The sequence below is a fragment of the Manis pentadactyla genome, chromosome X (assembly GCF_030020395.1).
Source record: "Manis pentadactyla isolate mManPen7 chromosome X, mManPen7.hap1, whole genome shotgun sequence".
NCBI lineage: Eukaryota > Metazoa > Chordata > Mammalia > Pholidota > Manidae > Manis > Manis pentadactyla.
In genome coordinates, this window is record NC_080038.1 from 97,190,674 (window position 1) to 97,200,210 (window position 9,537).

General features: G+C 37.7%; 1 long non-coding RNA gene across 2 annotated transcripts in view; it reads left to right on the forward strand.

Moving 5' to 3' along the window:
- LOC118936038 (uncharacterized) overlaps nucleotides 1–9,537 on the forward strand; it is a 32,990-nt gene that overhangs the window by 13,785 nt on the left and 9,668 nt on the right. The window lies entirely within an intron of this gene.

Below are 9,537 nucleotides of genomic sequence, written 5' to 3' on the forward strand. Positions count from 1 at the left end.
TATGCTATTACAAAGAGTAGTCCAAAGGCATTTTCTGTGTAGGTCTTCTTGTGCACATTTGCCAAGCATTCTGCATGTATATTTGTGGATTCCTTTGAGGTGTTCTCAGATGGGTATAATTTATTGGACATGACCAAATTACTCTGTGAAGTCAATGTACATCAAAATCCAACCAGTTATGTATGGGAGTTCCCATTGCTTTACATTGTCCATCTAAAGATGAAGCTAAGTGCCTGCTTCCAGACACAGGTGTTTGAGTCAAGCACATGGGGATTATGATAGCAGCTCTCTCTCTCTTAGCAGTTGTGTGACCCTGGAACATGTACTTAATCTCTCTGAGCCTCACTCTTAAAATCTGTAAAGGAAATCCACGATGCCAAACAGAGTGTCTGGAAGATATAGACCTGCCACAAATATATGTTTCCTTTCCATTTCATCTTTTTTTCTTCTTTAAGAGAGATTCTATTTTAACCTCAATATAATTAGTGTGTCTTAGGATTTGAGAATGTTAAAAATGAAAGGAAAACAAACACACTCATGTACATTATTTAAGATATTCAGGAGCATTTCTGTGATAATGAGTGCTGTAGAATGAGTTATCTAATGTAGTTGTATTCTTTCCCTATTGTGTATTCTTAGGGCCCTCCCTTGTCAAAGATTAGTTGACCATATGTGAGTGGGTTTATTTCTGGGCTCTCTAGTCTGTTCCATTGGTCTATATGTGGGTTTTTAATGCCACTACCATGCTGTTTTAATTACTATAGCTTTGTAATATCATTTTACATCAAGAAGTATGATGTCTCCAACTTTGTTCTTCATTCTCGAGATTGCTTTGGCTATTTGGGGGTCTTTTGTGGTTCCACATGCATTTTAAGATTGTTTTTTGTCTATTTCTGTAAAAAGAGCCATTGTAATTTTAATAGAGATTATATTCTATCTGTGGCTGGCCTTGGGTAGTAGGCAGCATATTGCTGGATTTTTTTAATCCATTCAACTCTTCTGTGTCTTTTGATTGGATAATTTATTCAATTTATATTTAAAGTAATTATTGATAGGGTAAGACTTACTATTGCCATTTTGTTAATTATTTTCTGACTGTTTTGGAAATCCTTTATTCCTAACTTTCTCTTTTCTCTATCTTTGTGACTTGATGACTTCCTGTGACAGTAGGTTTATTTTATGTTACCTACTATAGGTTTTTACCTTGTGGTTACAATGAGGTTTACATAAAGTATCTTATAACATCCTATTTTTAGCTGATAATAACTCAATTTTAACATTATACAGACACTTTATACTTTTATTTCTCCCCTTCATTTTTTAAGCTATTGATGCTCCAACTTACATTTTAAAGTACTGTTTATCCAAAAAAACATTATAATTCTTATAGCTGTTTTTAATATGTTTGTTTGTTAACTTTTAAACCTCTTATAAGTGATTTATATACCATCACTACAATACCAGAGAATCTTACTTTGACTACATATTTACCTTTACTGGTGAGTTTTACATATTGATATGTTTTTACAATGTTAGTATCTTCATTTCAGCTGGAAGAGTGACCTATAGTATTTTTTTAAAGGCAGGTCTATTGGTGATGAACTCCCTCAGGTTTTGTTTGTTTAGTAAAGTGTACCTCTCTTTCACTTATGAAGGACAGCTTTGTCAAGTGTGGTATCCCTGATTGACAGGAATTTTTTTATTTCAAAATTTAAATGTATCATCCAACATGCCTCTGGCCTGCAAAATTGCTGCTAAGAAATCCACTAATAATGTTTTGGGGGCTCCCTTTTATGTTATGAGTCACTTTTCTCTCCTGCTTCTTTAAAAATTCTGTCTTGGTATAGCTGTTTTGAGGTTCAACCCATTTTGGTCTTTTGGGCCTCATGAATTTGGATATCTATTTCTCTCCCAAAATTTGAGATGTTTCCACCTAGTATTTCTTTAAAGAAATGTTCTGTCCCTTTCTCTCTTCTCCCACCAGGATTCCTATAAAGTATATATTATTTTTCTTGATGGTTTCCCATAAGTCCCATAGGCTTTTTTCACTCTTTTTCATTCTTTATTTTCTTTTAGCTCTTCTAACTGGATAATTTCAAATCATCTGTCTGAGTTCACTGATTCTTCTGTTTTGTCAAGTCTGCTATTGAAACTCTTTATTGAGTTCTTCAGTTCAGTCATTGTATCCTTCAACTCTAGGATTTTGTTTGTGATGGTTTCCATGTCTTTGCTGAATTTCTCATTTTGTTCATGTACTATTTTCCTACTTTTGTTTAGTCATCTGTATGTTCATATAGTTCACTGAACTACTTTAAAAGGATTATTCTAAATTATTTGTCAGACAGTTCAGAGATCTCCATTTCTTCAGAGTCAATGGTTGGAGTTTTACTAGTTTCCTTTGATGGTGTCATATTTACCTGATTCTTCATGTCCCTTGATTCTTGCAATGTATCTTTGCATTTGAGTGAATGGTTTCCTCTTCCAAACTTTAAAGGTTTGCTTCAGTAAGGATAGACCTTCATCAGTCAGCTCAACTTGGGGTACTAGATGGGTCAGCTGGTAGCATCCATGGGCAAATGTGACTTGCTGTTGGGGTCTCTAGTTTGGTGAGGCACTGCCTGTGCTCTGAGGTTGGAAGAGTGCTTCTGCCTAGACTCTGTGGTTGGGTGGGCCTGCTGGCTGGGTTCTGTGTACAGTAGGGCTGCTTGGTAGGCTGTCTGGTCAAGTGGGGCTGCTAGGCGTGCTCTGTGGCGAAGTGGGGTGATTAGCTGGGCTATGCAATCATCTCTGATTGGTTAGTGTTGAGCATGATGTCACTGGCTGGACTGCACGATTGGGCAGGACTGTGGGGTTAGGCTCTACAATCCCTTCTGGTTGGACAGGGCCTCAGACTGTGCTCTGAAGTTGGGAGTGTGTACAGGCTAAGCTTTGTAATTGGGTAGGCTGTCAGCTGTGCTTTTTTGTTGGGTGAGATCCTTGGCTGAGCTTTCTTGTCTGGCAGGGCCTCCAGCTGTACCGCACGGTTGGATGGTGCTGGGAGCTGGGCTCTGTGGTCAGGCTGGGTTGCTGTTCAGCCTCCCTGGTTAAGTGGGACCACAGGCTGTGCCCTGCAATTTGGCTGGGCCATTGACTGGGCTTTCTTCCTGAGCAAGGCCACAGGCTTATTCAGCATTGGGCAAGGCCCAGGCTGGGCTCCACTGCTGGGTAGAATTGTAGGCTTAACTCCATGTCTGGGCAGTACTGTAGGCTGGGCTTCCAGGTTGTCCAGGACCACTGTTTAACTGTTTAGCCTCCCTAGTTATGCAGGGCTAAAGTCTATGTCCAACAGTTGTGCAGGGTGCTGATTAACTTGGTTCTTTGCCTTAGTGGGGCTATAGGATGGCCTGGGTTCTCTGATCAGGCTTCCTGGTGAGATAGGACTGAAGGCTATGCTCAGCAATTGGGTGGGGATTAGAAATTGTTTTCCTGGCTGGGTGGGCCTTAAGATGTACTCTGTGGCTTCCAGACATCTTCAGCCAAGCTTCCTGGTGAGGCAGGACGGGGAGCTATGCTCTACAGTTAGACAGGGCTTCAAAATTGCTTCTTCCATAGAAGGCCATAGAATGTGCTCTGTGGCTACTGGGCATGTATGTCTAGGCTTCCTCATGGAGCAGGACTGGAGGTTATGCTCAGTAGTTGGGTGTGGTTTTGAACTTACTTCTCTGCTCAGGCAGGGATGTAGAATGGGCTGCACAGCTGGTACAGCTCATTGGCTGAGAACCCAAATTAGGCAGAACTGCCAACCAAGCTCCCTGGCCAGATAGGACCACAAGCTTAGTTCTGCTGATGAGCTGAACTGCTTGGTTGGGATCTCTGCTCATGCACAGCTTTAAGCAGGAAAGGCAATCCACCAAGATCAAAATGCTGGTTGCTGTTATCCCTTATTCACTTCTCCACTTCTATCTAATCCTCAGTTGAGCCCTACAGATTCCCCCAATGACCCCTATGAGGTGAGACCCAAGGGTTCTTCTGGGAAGCATCCCACAATCCTGAGTGGCTGGATGTACATTTTGGACTCTCTTTTTTCCCACCAGATAAACAGTAGGTCCAGAGGGGTCCCTTAGGTGGGATGCTGTGCTGGTCTGGAGGAGGGGCAATGTAGGCAAAGTGAAGTCACTCCTCTTACCCTTCTAGTATGGTCCTTCTCAGTCTCTGTAGTCCAGGGGGTTGTTTCAATCTCATGCCTTGGTTCTTGGATTTTCACAATGGTGTCTTATATATGGATAGTTGCTAGTTGGTTTTGTGAGGGGGACTGAAGTTGGGAACAACATACATTGCCGTTTTGATGACATTTTTCTCCTTCTTTACATTTTTTAAGACTCTAGATTTATTGAACATGCATACATTATTATTTTCAAAGAGGAAAAAAAAGGCACAGAACTTTAATTTTTAAAAAGCCATGAAACAGACTGCAAAAAGCAACCCCAATTCTGTCTGAAAATGCCTTCAGTTGCATTTGGTGATGACTCTCAAATCTGCATTTTCTTACTTTATTCTTTCCTTTATGCTTTCCCTCCTTCTTCCTGCCTTTACCTCTCTTTTACTCACCCACTGTAATAATTATTTATTGGATGAGTGTTGTGTGCCAGTCCAAACCCATCTCTCTATCCAAGTTCTCTCTTCTGACCTTCAGTCCTAGAACCTTCTGCCAGTTAGACATATCAATGTGGGTCAAGAATATACTAACGCATAGCCATATGTGAAATCACACACGCACACACATACACACACACTATTTTCCCAGCAAATCCCTGAAACTTGAAAGATGACTATGCAAGAATGAGTTATGACAAAGAGGAAGGAGAAAAGGCAGGTTTAAATAAAACTGAAAATTTGGGTTAGAGTTTCTGCTGTTTCTTAAGAGTGGATCAACTTTAGAAAATGCACCTGACCTCTCTGAGCCTGACTAAATTAATCTAAATAAAGGAATGCTATATATACCAAAGGATTGTGTTTAGGAGTGAATGAGAAATCTTCTATAATGAGCCCAAACAGCACTGAGTACACAGAGGGAAATACTCGATATATGCTAGTTTCCTTCTTATTCCTTACATTCCCTTCCATAAAAAGAAATCTGTGACTTACCATAAATATTGTAACTATCACAGTGAAACATTTGGAAATGTTTCAGTAAGTAAGGAAATGTACAACTCTCCATGATGTGGGCTTCAATACCAATTCTTTGTCATTGAAGGAGACAAGTGATGAGTCAGTGGAAAGGAAGAAGTTCATTGCACTACTTCCACATAAGCAAGTGGAGTGTTGTCTGGGTAACCCTTTCACTTTTTTCATGTACCTCTTTGTTCTATCTATCTTATTTTAATTTTCTAAGTTAATTGTGGAGAAGAATATGTACTTAACCCTCAGAAAAACAAAGTTTATAGTAGGAGAAGGCATTAGAACCTTGGAGTGTTAGTGACCTGGGTTCCTGGGCCTGACACCACAGAAATATAGCACCTTGGGTTCTTCACTTCTCTGCTGTACTCATTTGTGGTACAGAGTGGAATAAAATGCCCCTTTGGAATATTATGGCATGATGTGAAGGAATGAGGGAATGAGCCCACTACTACCCAAATAACTTCAGCAGTCACAATGCGGACATTAAAGATTTAGGCATTAAAGGTACCATTATAGGTATACAAACATGGCATCTGCATTTATTATTTTTTTAATGAAAAGTCCAGTGGGACTCTGGGGAGATAAAAAGCCATACAGGCAAAAATAGCCACTTAAGAAGGCTTTTTATTGAACTAAGATCACTCCCCTTTACTGTCTGCCTCTTTATTTCTGTGATACCATTTTTATTTGCTAATGCTCCTATAAACTTATGGGAATATGACTTATATTCTCTTGCTGACAAAGAAAAGGAGTCCAAGAAGTTAAGTACCTTGGAACATGAGAACTTTTTCCTTGAAAATATAGTATGTCTTTTGGTATTAGAAAGACAACTACATCCCATGGGCATATAGGCTTTCTTCAAGGAACCCTGGAAAAGATGGATGGGCTAATGGATGTATACACACATACATTCTCTGTCTCTCTGTTTCTCTCTCTCTCACACACACACACACACACACACACACAAACACACAATCTTTCAACATCTTTACCTTCTGTGTTAACTGATATAAAGAAGGAATAAAAGTAAGCATACTTTCTGCCTTTTGAGGGCCTTTACACAATTTGCAGCATGGAAACTTGAGTTCTGGGGTAATCTGAGGAAAATCTCATTTACAAATCTGTTAGTTGAGATTATGTTATTCAATGATTTGCTCTCTCCCCTCAGATTAAATAATTTTTATTCATGCTTTGGAAGGCAGTAAAATTTCAAACCATTGCATACAAGACACAAAGTATGCAACTCCTCTCTCAAGGCTTCAGGACTTGGACAATATTATCAATGTGGAGATTTCTCTCCCTAAAAATTATTTAAATTAAATTCTGCTTGGAGAAGATTAAATGACTTTAACTGTTTTTTTCCTTTTTCAGTTCATTCAAATGAGAGACATGCCAAGGGCTACTTTGGAAGACATATGTTTTTCTGGAGTATTCCATGGGGTTTTGAGGAGTAAAGCACAGACTGATATGCTTACCTCCTCTCATGTTCCACCTTCCTCAATTGCCCAACTGTAGTCTTCAAGCCTGGCTGCTCTGTTAGCCCAGAACAGCTGTGAACCTCTGGCCTCCACCTACAAAAGGGCACACATTTCAATGGATTTCCCTCCTCCCCTTTTTTGTTCCTTGGCACAGTTTTCTTCCTTCCTTGTAGCGAAAAGCTCTTGGGGCTTCTGAAACTTGCCATCTTGCCCCAGGGCTTCTTAAACAAGGGTGCAGATCAGAATCAATGGTACACATTACAAACCATTGTTGGAATCCTCGTCTTTTTTTCAAGTAAATTCTGTATTGTCAAGGTAGTTCAGAATTTTTATATTTGGAAGGAATAGTTATGTTTCTGTTTCTCTCCTTTTATTATTACTTTATAAAGTTTTCAGTAAGTTATTCAATAGCAGCAAAAAGAACATATTAAGAGCAATTTTAAAAGCATGTACACAGATTCCCTTTCTAGAGCTGCTAATGTAGATCTGGGATATGGCATGGAAAAGTGAAAAGAAAATCCATTATCATCATCAGCTTCTATGCAGAGTAATTAGCAATGTGTTTATACAAGAAAGTTAACCATGGTCAATATTGGCATAATTGCATAATTGGGCAACTCTTGAGATTACTCTACAGTAATCAGGACAGTATGGTTTGACATACAGATCAATGAACATAAAACAGAACCCAGAAACAGACACGCCAAATATGTCCAACTTGTCTTTCACAAAGGTGCAAAGGCAATTCAGTGGAGGAAAGATAGCCTTTTTAACAAATGGTGCTGGAACAATTAGGCATCTATAGGCAAAAATAAATAAAAGATGAACCTTGAACAGAACCACAAGCTTTATACAAAAATTAATTAAAATGGACCAAAACAATTATAAAATTATCAACCTTTTAGGAAAACGTACAGTAGAAAATTATTTGGGATCTAGGTCTAAGCAATGAGTTCTTAGACTTGACATCAAAAGCGAGATCTAAAAATAATAATACCATATGATCCAGCAATCCCACTCTTGGATATGTATCCAAAAGAATTGAAATCAGGAACTTGAAGAGATATCTGCACCTCATGTCCTTTGCAGCATTATTCACAATAGCTAAGATGTGGAAACAACCCAAATGTCCATTGATAGAAGAATGGATACATATAATGGAATATTATTCAGCCTTTAAAAAAGAGGGAAATCCTGCCATTGTGACAACATGAATGAATCTAGGAGACTTTTTTTTAAGTGAAATAAGCCGGTCACAGGACAAATAATGCATGGTTCCACTTAAATGAGGTATCTGAAGTAGTCAAACTCTTATAAGCAGAAAAAGAAACGGTGGTTGCCAGTGGCTTGGTGGAAGAGGAAATGGGGAGTTGTTGAATGGGTATAAAGTTAGTTATGCAAGATAAATGAGTTCTAAAGATCTACTGACAACATAATGCCTATAGTTAAGCATCTGGTATTGTGCACTTGAAAATATGTTGACAGGATAGATTCCATGTTAAATATTATTACCACAAAAAAAACAAGGAAATTTTTGGAGTTGATGGATATATTTATTACCTTGATTGCAGTGATAGTATCAAGGGTGTATGCATATTCCAAACTCATCATAATGTATACATTAAATATGTGCATTTTATATCAATTATATCTCAATGAAGCTTCAAAAAGCAAAAAAATTATAAATGGGCCTCATCAAAATTAAAATGTTTGCTCTATGAAAGACCATGTTAAGAGGATGAAAGCTACAGACTGGGAGAAAAATATTTGCAAACCACATATTCAATAAAGGACTTGTTTCTTGAATATCTAAAGAAGTCTCAAAACTCAACAGTAAAAAAACAAAATCCAATAAGAAAATTGGCAAAATATGTGAAGAGACATTTTACTGAAGAGGATATAGAGATGGCAAATAAGCACATGAAAACATCATTATTCACTAGGGAAATGCAAGTTAAAACTCAATGAGATATCAGTATACCCTTAATCAGAATGGCTAACTTAAAAAACAGTACCACCACCAAATGCTAATGAGGATGTAGAGAAACTGGATCTCTAATACATTGCTGGTGGGAATGTAAAATGGTAAAGCCACTTTGGAAAATGATTTGGAAGTTTCCTTAAAACTGAATATGCAACTATCGTATGACCTGGCAATTGAAATCTTGGTTATTTATTCATGAGAAATGGAAATTTATGTTCACACACAAGCCTGCATAAGATATCCCTAACAGTTTATTCACAAAATCCACAAGCTGGAAACAACCCAGATGTCATTTAATAAAATTAGTAAACAAAGCAGGCTGCATCCATATCATGGACTAGTACTCAGCAATAAAGAAACCAAACTATTAATATATGCAATAATTTAGACGAACCTCAAGGAAATAATACTAAGTGAAAAAACCATTCTCAAAAAGATAAATACAGCACAGTTCCATTTATATATCATTCTTTGCTAGTATTTTGTTTTGAATTTTTGTGTCTATGTTCATGAAAGGTACTGAACTGTAATCTGCCTTTATTGTAAAATCCTTTCCAAGTTTTGGTTTCAAGAATATGTTGGATTCACAAAACGAGTTGAGAAGCAGTCTCTCTTTCCTATTATCTTAAAGAATTCATGTATCATTTATTCTTGAAATATTTGGAAGAATTCACTATTGAACCAATCTGGTTCTGGAGATTTCTTTTTGGATAGGATTTTAATTACAGATTCAATTTCCTTGATAAATATAAGACTACTCGAATTTATATTTCTTCTTGGATCCATTTGGACAGCTAAGTTTTTCAAGGAATTTTTTTCCTATTTTATATAAATTGCCAAATTTATTGGCAACTTTATTTCTAGTTTTACCTACCATTGCTTTTGCATAATCAGTGCAAATGTCAACACAGTGGAAAA